The sequence below is a fragment of the Eptesicus fuscus genome, chromosome 19, assembly GCF_027574615.1.
Source record: "Eptesicus fuscus isolate TK198812 chromosome 19, DD_ASM_mEF_20220401, whole genome shotgun sequence".
Classification (NCBI taxonomy): domain Eukaryota; kingdom Metazoa; phylum Chordata; class Mammalia; order Chiroptera; family Vespertilionidae; genus Eptesicus; species Eptesicus fuscus.
The window spans coordinates 9,396,445-9,405,408 of record NC_072491.1 but is presented as its reverse complement, the minus strand read 5'-3'; positions in this window follow the sequence as shown (position 1 = coordinate 9,405,408).

Genomic DNA, 8,964 nt, shown 5'->3' with positions numbered 1-8,964 from the left:
GAGACCAGAAAGGTTGAGAACTGTTGTACCCTATCTAGACTACCCTCCCTTCCCACAACCTACCCCAGCCAAACGATGTAATTTCTCCTCCTCCCATTTGCTTTTGAATTTTCTATTTCTTATACCGTACCTTGTATTATAATTATTTGTGTGCTTATTTTATTCTTCTTGGACATTAGATATCAGACTCTTTACTGTCTGGGACGGTTGTGCCGCTGACTTCCTGGATCATTGTGAGTAAGCCACTGTGTCTGCAGGCTGATCTACAAAATGAGAGTTGGATTTAATGACGTAAGTTTTCTTCTGTCTTGCAATGGTATGAATAGTGTTCCTTTTAAAATACTGTATAGACCCAGTGTTACACTAGCCATACATCGGGACAAGGCGAGATACATGTTGTAGGGAAGAGCTCAGATTCTGGGGTCAAAGTGATGTGACTTTCAAAAGGATAGGATCCAGGCCGGTGTGGCTCAGTGGTTGAGGATCGACCTATGAACCAGGAGGTCATGGATCGATTCCCAGTCATGGCACATGTCAGGGTTGCAGGCTCCATGCCTAGCGAGGGGAGGGGGCATGCAGGAAGCAGCTGATTGATGATGTTCCTCTCTCATCGATGTTTCTATCTCTATCGCTCATCCTCTCTAAAAATAATAATAATAATTTAAAAAATTAAAATGCATACTTTAAGGACAACTTTCTGCCATGATTCTAGATAGGTCTTCCCTTTCAGCTTTCTTCCTGTTTTGATGTAAACATCTTTAGATCCTCCAAGCTTCATCTTACCCATTTAAAGGGAGCTTCAAAGCACAAGTGCATTTCGCTCACAGTGTCCACCTGCGCTGTGCTGGGTTAGTGGCCATGGGGCCCAAAGGCACTAGTCATCAGACAGGAGAACTCACGGTTTCCCAGGGGGTGGCAGTTATCGGTCTGTTATGTTAAGTGGCTTTGATTCTGGTCAATACCAAACATCAAAATACAGACATCTACAGGCCGAGCCAGTACATTTAGGCTATTTCACAACCTAGAGAAATTCAACACTGGACATTCCCCATTTGCTCATCACTGATTGTAACATCACCAGAATGGAAACCGCTAGCCTGTGTGTCAATACTTGTGCTAGAAACATACATTGCTTCCAGAGGGGAGAAAGGAAAGCTTAAACTTCCCCTTTTTTAGTCTAAAATTCTTACTGCAATTTCAGCTCAAGTCACACGTTCTGAGCCCAACCTCGGCCATCACTGAGGCCTGGGGGGCCCAGCCACAGAAGGCTATCCTGCAGGAGCCTTTACAGGGCTAAGCTAGTGACCATGAAGAAAAAGAGACCAGTTTGGCTCCAGGGACGTGGGGACTTGAAAAGACGCAACATTCTGGTGAGACTAATAAATTGGGAATCTAACCCATAGGGGGCAGGCGTGTACTGAGGACCAGTCTCATTTCCTTCATGGGCTTTGGTCTTGGGAAAGCACCGGAACACTCTTCTAAACCATCATCCGTTCTGATTTTCATCAGAATCTGCCTGCTGTTTTTATCAGAATAAAAATAGAAATCGCCCCTCGTCGAAACCACCCTGTCTAAAATGATAGGCCCCAGGCACTAGATGGGTCTGACCCAGGAAATTTACTCAAAAGCACTTGTCATCTTGAGCTTGTGGAAGGAAATGGAAACGTGTTAACTGCTTCGCTTCAAAAACCAAATCTTGAAGCACTTCTGGGATTCAAAGTTAAAGAGGAGCAAGGAAATAATCCTCACCTACAACAAAAGGTGGGACATCAAGGTGACAGGCTTGGCAGAGGGGGCTGAGGAAGTTCCTGACACCAATTATCTGGGTGTCAGGAGTCTTGGAAATTATCAAGTCCAGCCAGGGGCAGGTGGGTCCCAAGAAAGAGTATTTTTGATGCTTTGCCTGCACTTTGGCCTAATCCTTCTTCCTCTCAACTTGACCAGTGTGTGACCTGCCCAGGCCAGATATCTCCAGATTCTCCCCTGGGTTTTTTGTCCCTCTTTTCACCTCCCCTTCTTCAACCAAGACAAACCATCCTGTTAAGTCTATCAGGGTGTCCCCCACCGAAAAAGGAACTGATAAGTGCCTTCCACCAGCTGTTAAGAGCTGATAATAGCTCCTAGTGGTTCTGCGCTCTCACGGATCTTCTTTTTTAACTTAATTTTTGAAAAGACAATACATTCATGGGGCTCAAAATTCAAACAATATAGAAATTCTCATTCCTACGCCTGTATGCCTTCCATGGAGCCATTCGCATCCCAACTCTGTGGAAGTGGCCATTTTAGTTAGTTTTTGTTATCCTTTCAGAGTTACTTTATACTCATACAAGCAAATACAGATTACATAATTTCAGAGAAGTCTCAAGAGTTCTCAAGACTCTCTTAATTCTGCTCCCAGTAGGACTTCAGGCACTGAAAACCTCACTGAGCAGCAGGCCTTTCCCACGGCCCCTTCGTCATGACTTAGAGTGGCTGCCCTCTTGTAGTTGAAGTTCCCTGCTCCATAAAAAATTGGTTCCAACGGGATTCCGTCACAAGATCATCACCCAGGAAGAACCACAACCCGCTGCCTCAGTTCCAGGTCTCAAACGAAGAAGTCATGGAGTTGGAGAAGCTCTGAGGCCCCTCTTTTCATTGATTGAGTCACTTGTTGAACACTCCTATGGGGCCAGTCACTGAGCCAGACCCTCCCTGAGGCCACAGATAAATTCCCTGCGTTCATGACGAAATGAAAACAACATAAGCCAAGGCTGTCATTTAGAGTATTTCAGTTGCAACTGACAGCAGATCCAGCCCAAACAGGTCTATGTGTCAGAAGGGACTGATTGGTTCTATTAAGGGAAATGTGCAAGGATAGAGTTGGCTTTAGATACAGCTTGATTCAGCGCTTAAATGATGTCACTAGGAGCCATCTCTTGGTTCTGCTCACTCTGGGTTGGTTTTCAGGCTACTGTTAAAGAACAAAACTCAGCCATGCCAATTTGAAGATCTAATTGGCTTTATGAAGTGACTCGTGTGTTGGGCAGCAACCCATCTAACAACCAGAAAGGCTCTGAGGGGTCATACAAAATGGAAGGTGTTTATAGGAAGAAAGGTAGAACAAGGGAGCTATTAGCAAAGAGTAGAAAGGATTATTTTTAGGCCAAGACAGCTTTATTGGGGAGTGGGGGTAGGGATGGAGGGGGGGGTGCAGGGTTTTATCATGCAGAGTGCCTCTCTTCCTATGGGAGGGACGGAGAGGGCCCACATTGAACACCTCATTGGTGTTGACCAGAATATTCCAGACTGGTTGTTTAAGATTCCATTTCTGGTGTATTCCAAAACTGCAATTAGGCCATGAGCCATTAGCACAAGTGACGCCATACTGGGTCTGTGGTTTTCTCTTTTAACACTATGAATGGTCCAAGCAACCTCAGGCTCATACCATCACCACCTTAGGTCAGTGGAAGTGAGTGAGTCCGTGATCTCAGACTTAAACACATGTTCGCCCCACCCATCAATTACAAGTGAGGTGAACATTTGAAAGGGGAACTGCAATGTGCAAAGAAGGAAACTGACCTGGGGTGAGGTGCCGGGGACATGCTCCCTAATGAAGAAGCAGACCTCAGTCAGGTGAAGGCTGTCGGTTTGTATTCATGGAAGGAGAAACTGGCATGAGAAGGCCCAGAGGCGAGAGAGAACAAAACCCTTTTGAGGAACTTAAAGCTCTACAATCTGATTGGAGCACAGAGAACAGGTGTGGGGAGAGAGGGCGACCAGGGGGAGTGACATGAGTGAGGCAGGCAGCTCAGATGGGACAGGAGCCTATAGGATGGACCTGTCACCTTGAACCCAAGCCAGAGCCCACTGTGAACTTGACACCTAACTGTTCTCTGGTGGGCTGAGTGTTCAGACATGTCACCCACATGGTTGCTGGGGCCCCAGTGCTGCATGAATATGAGGATCAAATCTGACCAGTAGGTCACTTCCCTACTTTAAACACGAACACAGTTGCATATTCAACATGGCCGTTGAGGCCCTGCCTGCTCTCCGGGCTCCTGTCTCCCCCACCTTGGCTTCTCCCTGGCTGCTGGTCCCACACCCCCAATTCGGAGGGGAGTCAGGACAGGCGTGGGCACAAGCTGCGAGCCTGTCCCTAGGACCTGTGCTCAGGCTGTACTCAGCGGGGCTGCCTCTCCCCCAGACACCCACCTGGACACCTACGCTGTGGACTGTGACAGAGGGGGAGTGAGCAGTGACCTGGGGCGAGGAGAGAGCAGCAGAGCAGGGGCCACAGGACCAAGAACAATGGTCCTCAGCACTACCTCTGGGCTCCGACAGCTGCTGGACGCTGATCCAGACTCCATCTTGAACCCCCGCTAAAATTGTTTGTAACTTCTTGGGAGGGAGCTCTGGCAAATGCGCCGTCTTCAGGGCCACATGTATAGGAAGGTGGACAAAGCGGTAAAAGAGAGGGCCAGGACTATATCTATTTAATGCCTGCTCTTTCCTGCCCTGGGTTCTCGGTAGAATTTTCTCCCCACTTCCTCTCTGGTTTCTGGTCTCTTTCTGACATATGTAAGATGGCCCGTTTACATGTGTGTTTTTAATAATAAGTTGCCTCCATTACTCTCTGGAAGTAGACTAATAAATGGTTGGTTTTTGTCATTGCACCGAGGGGCCATGGGTGTAACGAGTTTGCTGGAGACCAACCGGGTCCTCCCAGGTTGTAGGGCATTTCCTTGTCACCCTGAGCTGTCAGAGGGGAAACAGCCCCCACGGGTGGACAGTCAGCTGCCCCTGTTTAGTTAGTTGCTCGTTAATGTACAAAGTACAATCTCCTCCTGCCAGCCAGAGCGGAACTACAGCTGCGAGTGCACATCTGTGTTTGGCGAACAGAACGGCCAGCTCATGCCCATCATCTCTTTTATGCAAAAGGACAGAGCACGTGCATAGAGCCTCACAGGGGCTCCAGTGTTCTCGGATGTGGTTTATCTGCAGGAATTGCCATCTGCATTTTCTCGTTTGTCAGCTAGAAAATTACCCTCCTTCGGGCCTACTCTTAGAACTGACGGGAACGATCAACCCCGAAACCCCTGGAGACAGAATCCCAGACTGCCCGAGCGCACCGCTCTTCGTTCAGCTTTGCACAATGGGTGAATCTCGATTTTCTATTTCTCGGCATTAGAACTATGGGAAGCCCGCGCAGAGCGGCTCGCTGGCCGGAGCTAGGGCTCCCAGACCTGTGAGAGGCCCTCCCAGCCGAGGAGAAGGTCCACGCAGGACCCAGACCCTGGCAGTGCCCGGAGCACCCCTAGGACATCAACCCTATTGCTCGGCACCCATTTTCCTCTTTTCTGCCCATTTTTCTCTTTTCTCCAGAGTATCTCCGGGCACATTACAGAGATGGCTTAGAGCTCTTTAAAGCAGGACCTAGTCCGTGTGAATGCCGTGTGACCATTGTTTCTACAAGGCCCAGGAGCGGAACCAGCCCTCCTTCCTCCCCCCTCCCCGCCCCTCCCCCCGCCCCCAGCTGAGCAGGGCCGGCGGACAGCATGGCTCTGGCCTTCCCCATGGCCCCAGCCCAGAGCAGCTGCCTCTCACTGCTCATGGGCCAGGCTTCCCGCCTCCTGCGAGGCTCTTTCCCAACAAAGAAACCGAGTCCAGCAAAGAGCCCAACAGCCACTGTCCCCACACAGTGGAGGCCAGGTCTGGAACAGCCATCTTCCTTGCCAGGCCCCACACCACTCAAGGTCTCTTTAAAAACAAGCCCCAGCCCTGGCCCTGGCCAGTGTAGCTCGGTAGGTTGGGGCGTCATCCTATACACCGAAAGGTTGTGGGTTTGATTCCTGGTCAGGGCACATACCCGGGTTGCAGGTTCAATCCCTGGTCAGGGTGGGGTGCATATAGGGCAGTGGTCGGCAGACTCATTAGTCAACAGAACCAAATATCAACAGTACAATGATTGAAATTTCTTTTGAGAGCCACGTTTTTTAAACTTAAACTTCTTCTAACGCCACTTCTTCAAAATAGACTTGCCCAGGCCGTGGTATTTTGTGGAAGAGCCACACTCAAGGGGCCAAAGAGCCGCATGTGGCTCGGGAGCCGCAGTTTGCCAACCACGGGTATAGGCGACAACAGATCTATGTTTCTCTCACATTGATCTCTCCCTATCTTTCTTTTTCTCTCAGTCTCTCCCTCCCTCCCTCCCTTTACACCAGGCGTCCTCAAACTACGGCCCGCGGGCCACATGCGGGTGTTTTTGCCGTTTTGTTTTTTTACTTCAAAATAAGATATGTGCAGTGTGCAGAGGAATTTGTTCATAGTTTTTTTTTAAACTATAGTCCGGCCCTCCAACGGTCTGAGGGACAGTGAACTGGCCCCCTGTTTAAAAAGTTTGAGGACCCCTGCTTTGCACTTTCTCTAAAAATCAATGGGAAAAATATTCTGGGGTGAGGATTAACAAAAAACAAACCAAAAAAAAAAACAACAGCAAAAAAACATCCTCAGGTGAGGGTTTAAAAAACAAAAAATAAAGAGCCAAGCCCTAGATGACTCACCTCCCACAAGCCCAGCCCCTCCGAGGTGTTTTGCTGGATACAAGGCCTTCCACTCCCGAGACCGCTCTGCCCCCCTCCCCGCTCCCCGCAGTAGCTGTCACTGGAGGCTGAACATCAGCAATGGCCTCCTCCACCTGAGAAGAGCTGCCCGGGGACAGTGAGCAGCGCGCAGGGCGGTGGGGCGGCTGGAGGGAAGCCGGGATAGAGAGAGCGAAGAGCGGTTATTGACAGGGATGCTGAGGTCTCCAAGACGGCGGTCAAATGAGAAGGAACAAGCACCAAAGTCCTCAGAGCTTGTGAGGACCAACCCAGGTGTAGGTGGAGGGCAGCGATAAAGGGGGCAGAGAAGGGTGTGGGGAAGTGTGCGTTGCCACCCAATAGCCATCCGCCCCTTCTTCCTCAGCAATAAGTTTTAGGTTTTCACTGGAACCATGGCCACCGGATTTTTATTTATTTTTTTAATATATTTTATTGATTTTTTTTACAGAGAGGAAGGGAGAGGGAGAGAGAGTTAGAAACATCGATGAGAGAGAAACATCAATCAGCTGCCTCCTGCACACCCCCCACTGGGGATGTGCCCGCAACCAAGGCACATGCCCTTGACCGGAATCGAACCTGGGACCCTTGAGTCCGCAGGCCGACACTCTATCCATTGAGCCAACCCGGTTAGGGCAGGGCCACCGGATTTCTAAAACTCACATTGCCCGGCAGAGCTGGCAGCTCGGAGGGGCCGAGGGACTGCTCGCTGGTACCTCCGGAAGCCCGTGTCCCTCCCCCTGCGGCCGACGTGGAAGGCCATTGTGCTGACCGGAGCTGGGGCTGCATCCTGGGGCCTGAGGACCAGGGTCCCATCCTAAGAATGGCAGGCAGTGATCGGGGAGAAGCCTAGGTCCCTGAGGACTTCAGGAACCCCATTTCCCTGCTCTCGGCTATCTGATTCTGAGACATCTTTAACTTAAAAAAATAAAATCTGGTGTGTTTGAGGTTGCTATTTCAGGTTTTCTGTCAGCAGAGGAACTAATCCTGAACATTGCAGATGGTGTGGGAGGGTGGCACCCAGCTCAGAGGGGGGGAGCACCTACTGCCTCTTAACAGCTACCAGAGGCTGTGAGAATGTCAACTGTGGGTTCCAGGCCTGAGGGGAATCGGGGGTGTGAGGACAAACCACCTCCACTCACAAGGGCTCCAGGCCGTTACGGTCCTTAGCACAGTGAGAAGGGAGAGAGAGGTTCTGCAAGGAGCTGGTGGCCGTGCAAAGGGTGTGGTCAGTGGAAGAGGGTTCCTACGAGGCAAACTGGAAGGCTTGAGAAGGCGCTCAGTGAGAAGAGGAGATGAAAGCCATCCGATCCGAGCATTCTACGGGCAACCACAAGAGAGGCCCGTACTTAGACAGAGGTCAACCTTGAGAGCCAAGGATCTGACCAGGCCCACACTTTTCAGTGGAGCTGAGCCAACTTCCTGCTTGGCTTGTCGGGTTTGGGGAGACTCTGCTCATTTCCTGCAGCCGCCTCCTGCCGGTAGAGGCGAGAGGAGGCCAGCCCCGGGCTGGGAGGGCAGGCAGAGAGGCTGCTGTCCCTCTGCAGCCACAGCCACCCCGGCGTGCCAGAGAAGGGGGGCCGCCCCCCACTGAGAGCTCCCGACAGGGGGGACACCGTATTCTCGGGCTCAGGTTTCCCGCTTTCTTTTAACTGGGTGTTTCTAACCCCCTTTCCGTATTGACTTCAGAGGACTCTACCTCTCCATTGTGAAGAGCAGACCCTCACACAGAGTTGAAAATGTCGATGGTGGGTCTTTAAGAGAACCGTTTCCTAGGAAGAAGCCTGCCAGGACTCCAAGGGAAACCAGCACAAAACCAGACTGAGGGACAGGAACTCGGGGCTGTCATTCCAAAGGGGCAGCTACAGGGATCAGAGGCTGGAGAGAGCCGTGTCCCTCCCTAAGTGAAAGGCAGGGATCACCCTTGAGAAAGGAGCGGCATTCCTGACATTTTGGGCAGAACCTTAACTAGGTCCATAGTGCAGACCCAGAGCAAAGTCCGAAGGCTGGTGATAGGAACGTAACACAGGGTTGGGTCCATTAACCACCAGGGATTCTTGCTGAATACGCACTCTTGAGCTGCCTTGAATCTCCTTCCCCGCTCCCCCCCCCCCCCTGCCCTTCCCCACCTCCATCCACCCAGGATGATACTTGGGCAGTGGGCTCCAGTGGAGTGGGGCTGGATTTGGGGGTGAGATCACGGTTTCCAACTGTGGGGAGAGGAGGCGAGCAGAGGCTAAACATTAGACAGACTCTGACAAATGGCGCAGAAGCCTGCAACCACAGCCACTGCCCCAAACTCACATTCCTCTTCTCTCTATTAACCCCAAACAGAGGAACCTCAGCATGCTGCAAGTGCTGGCCAACCAACTCATGAGCATGGTGCCTG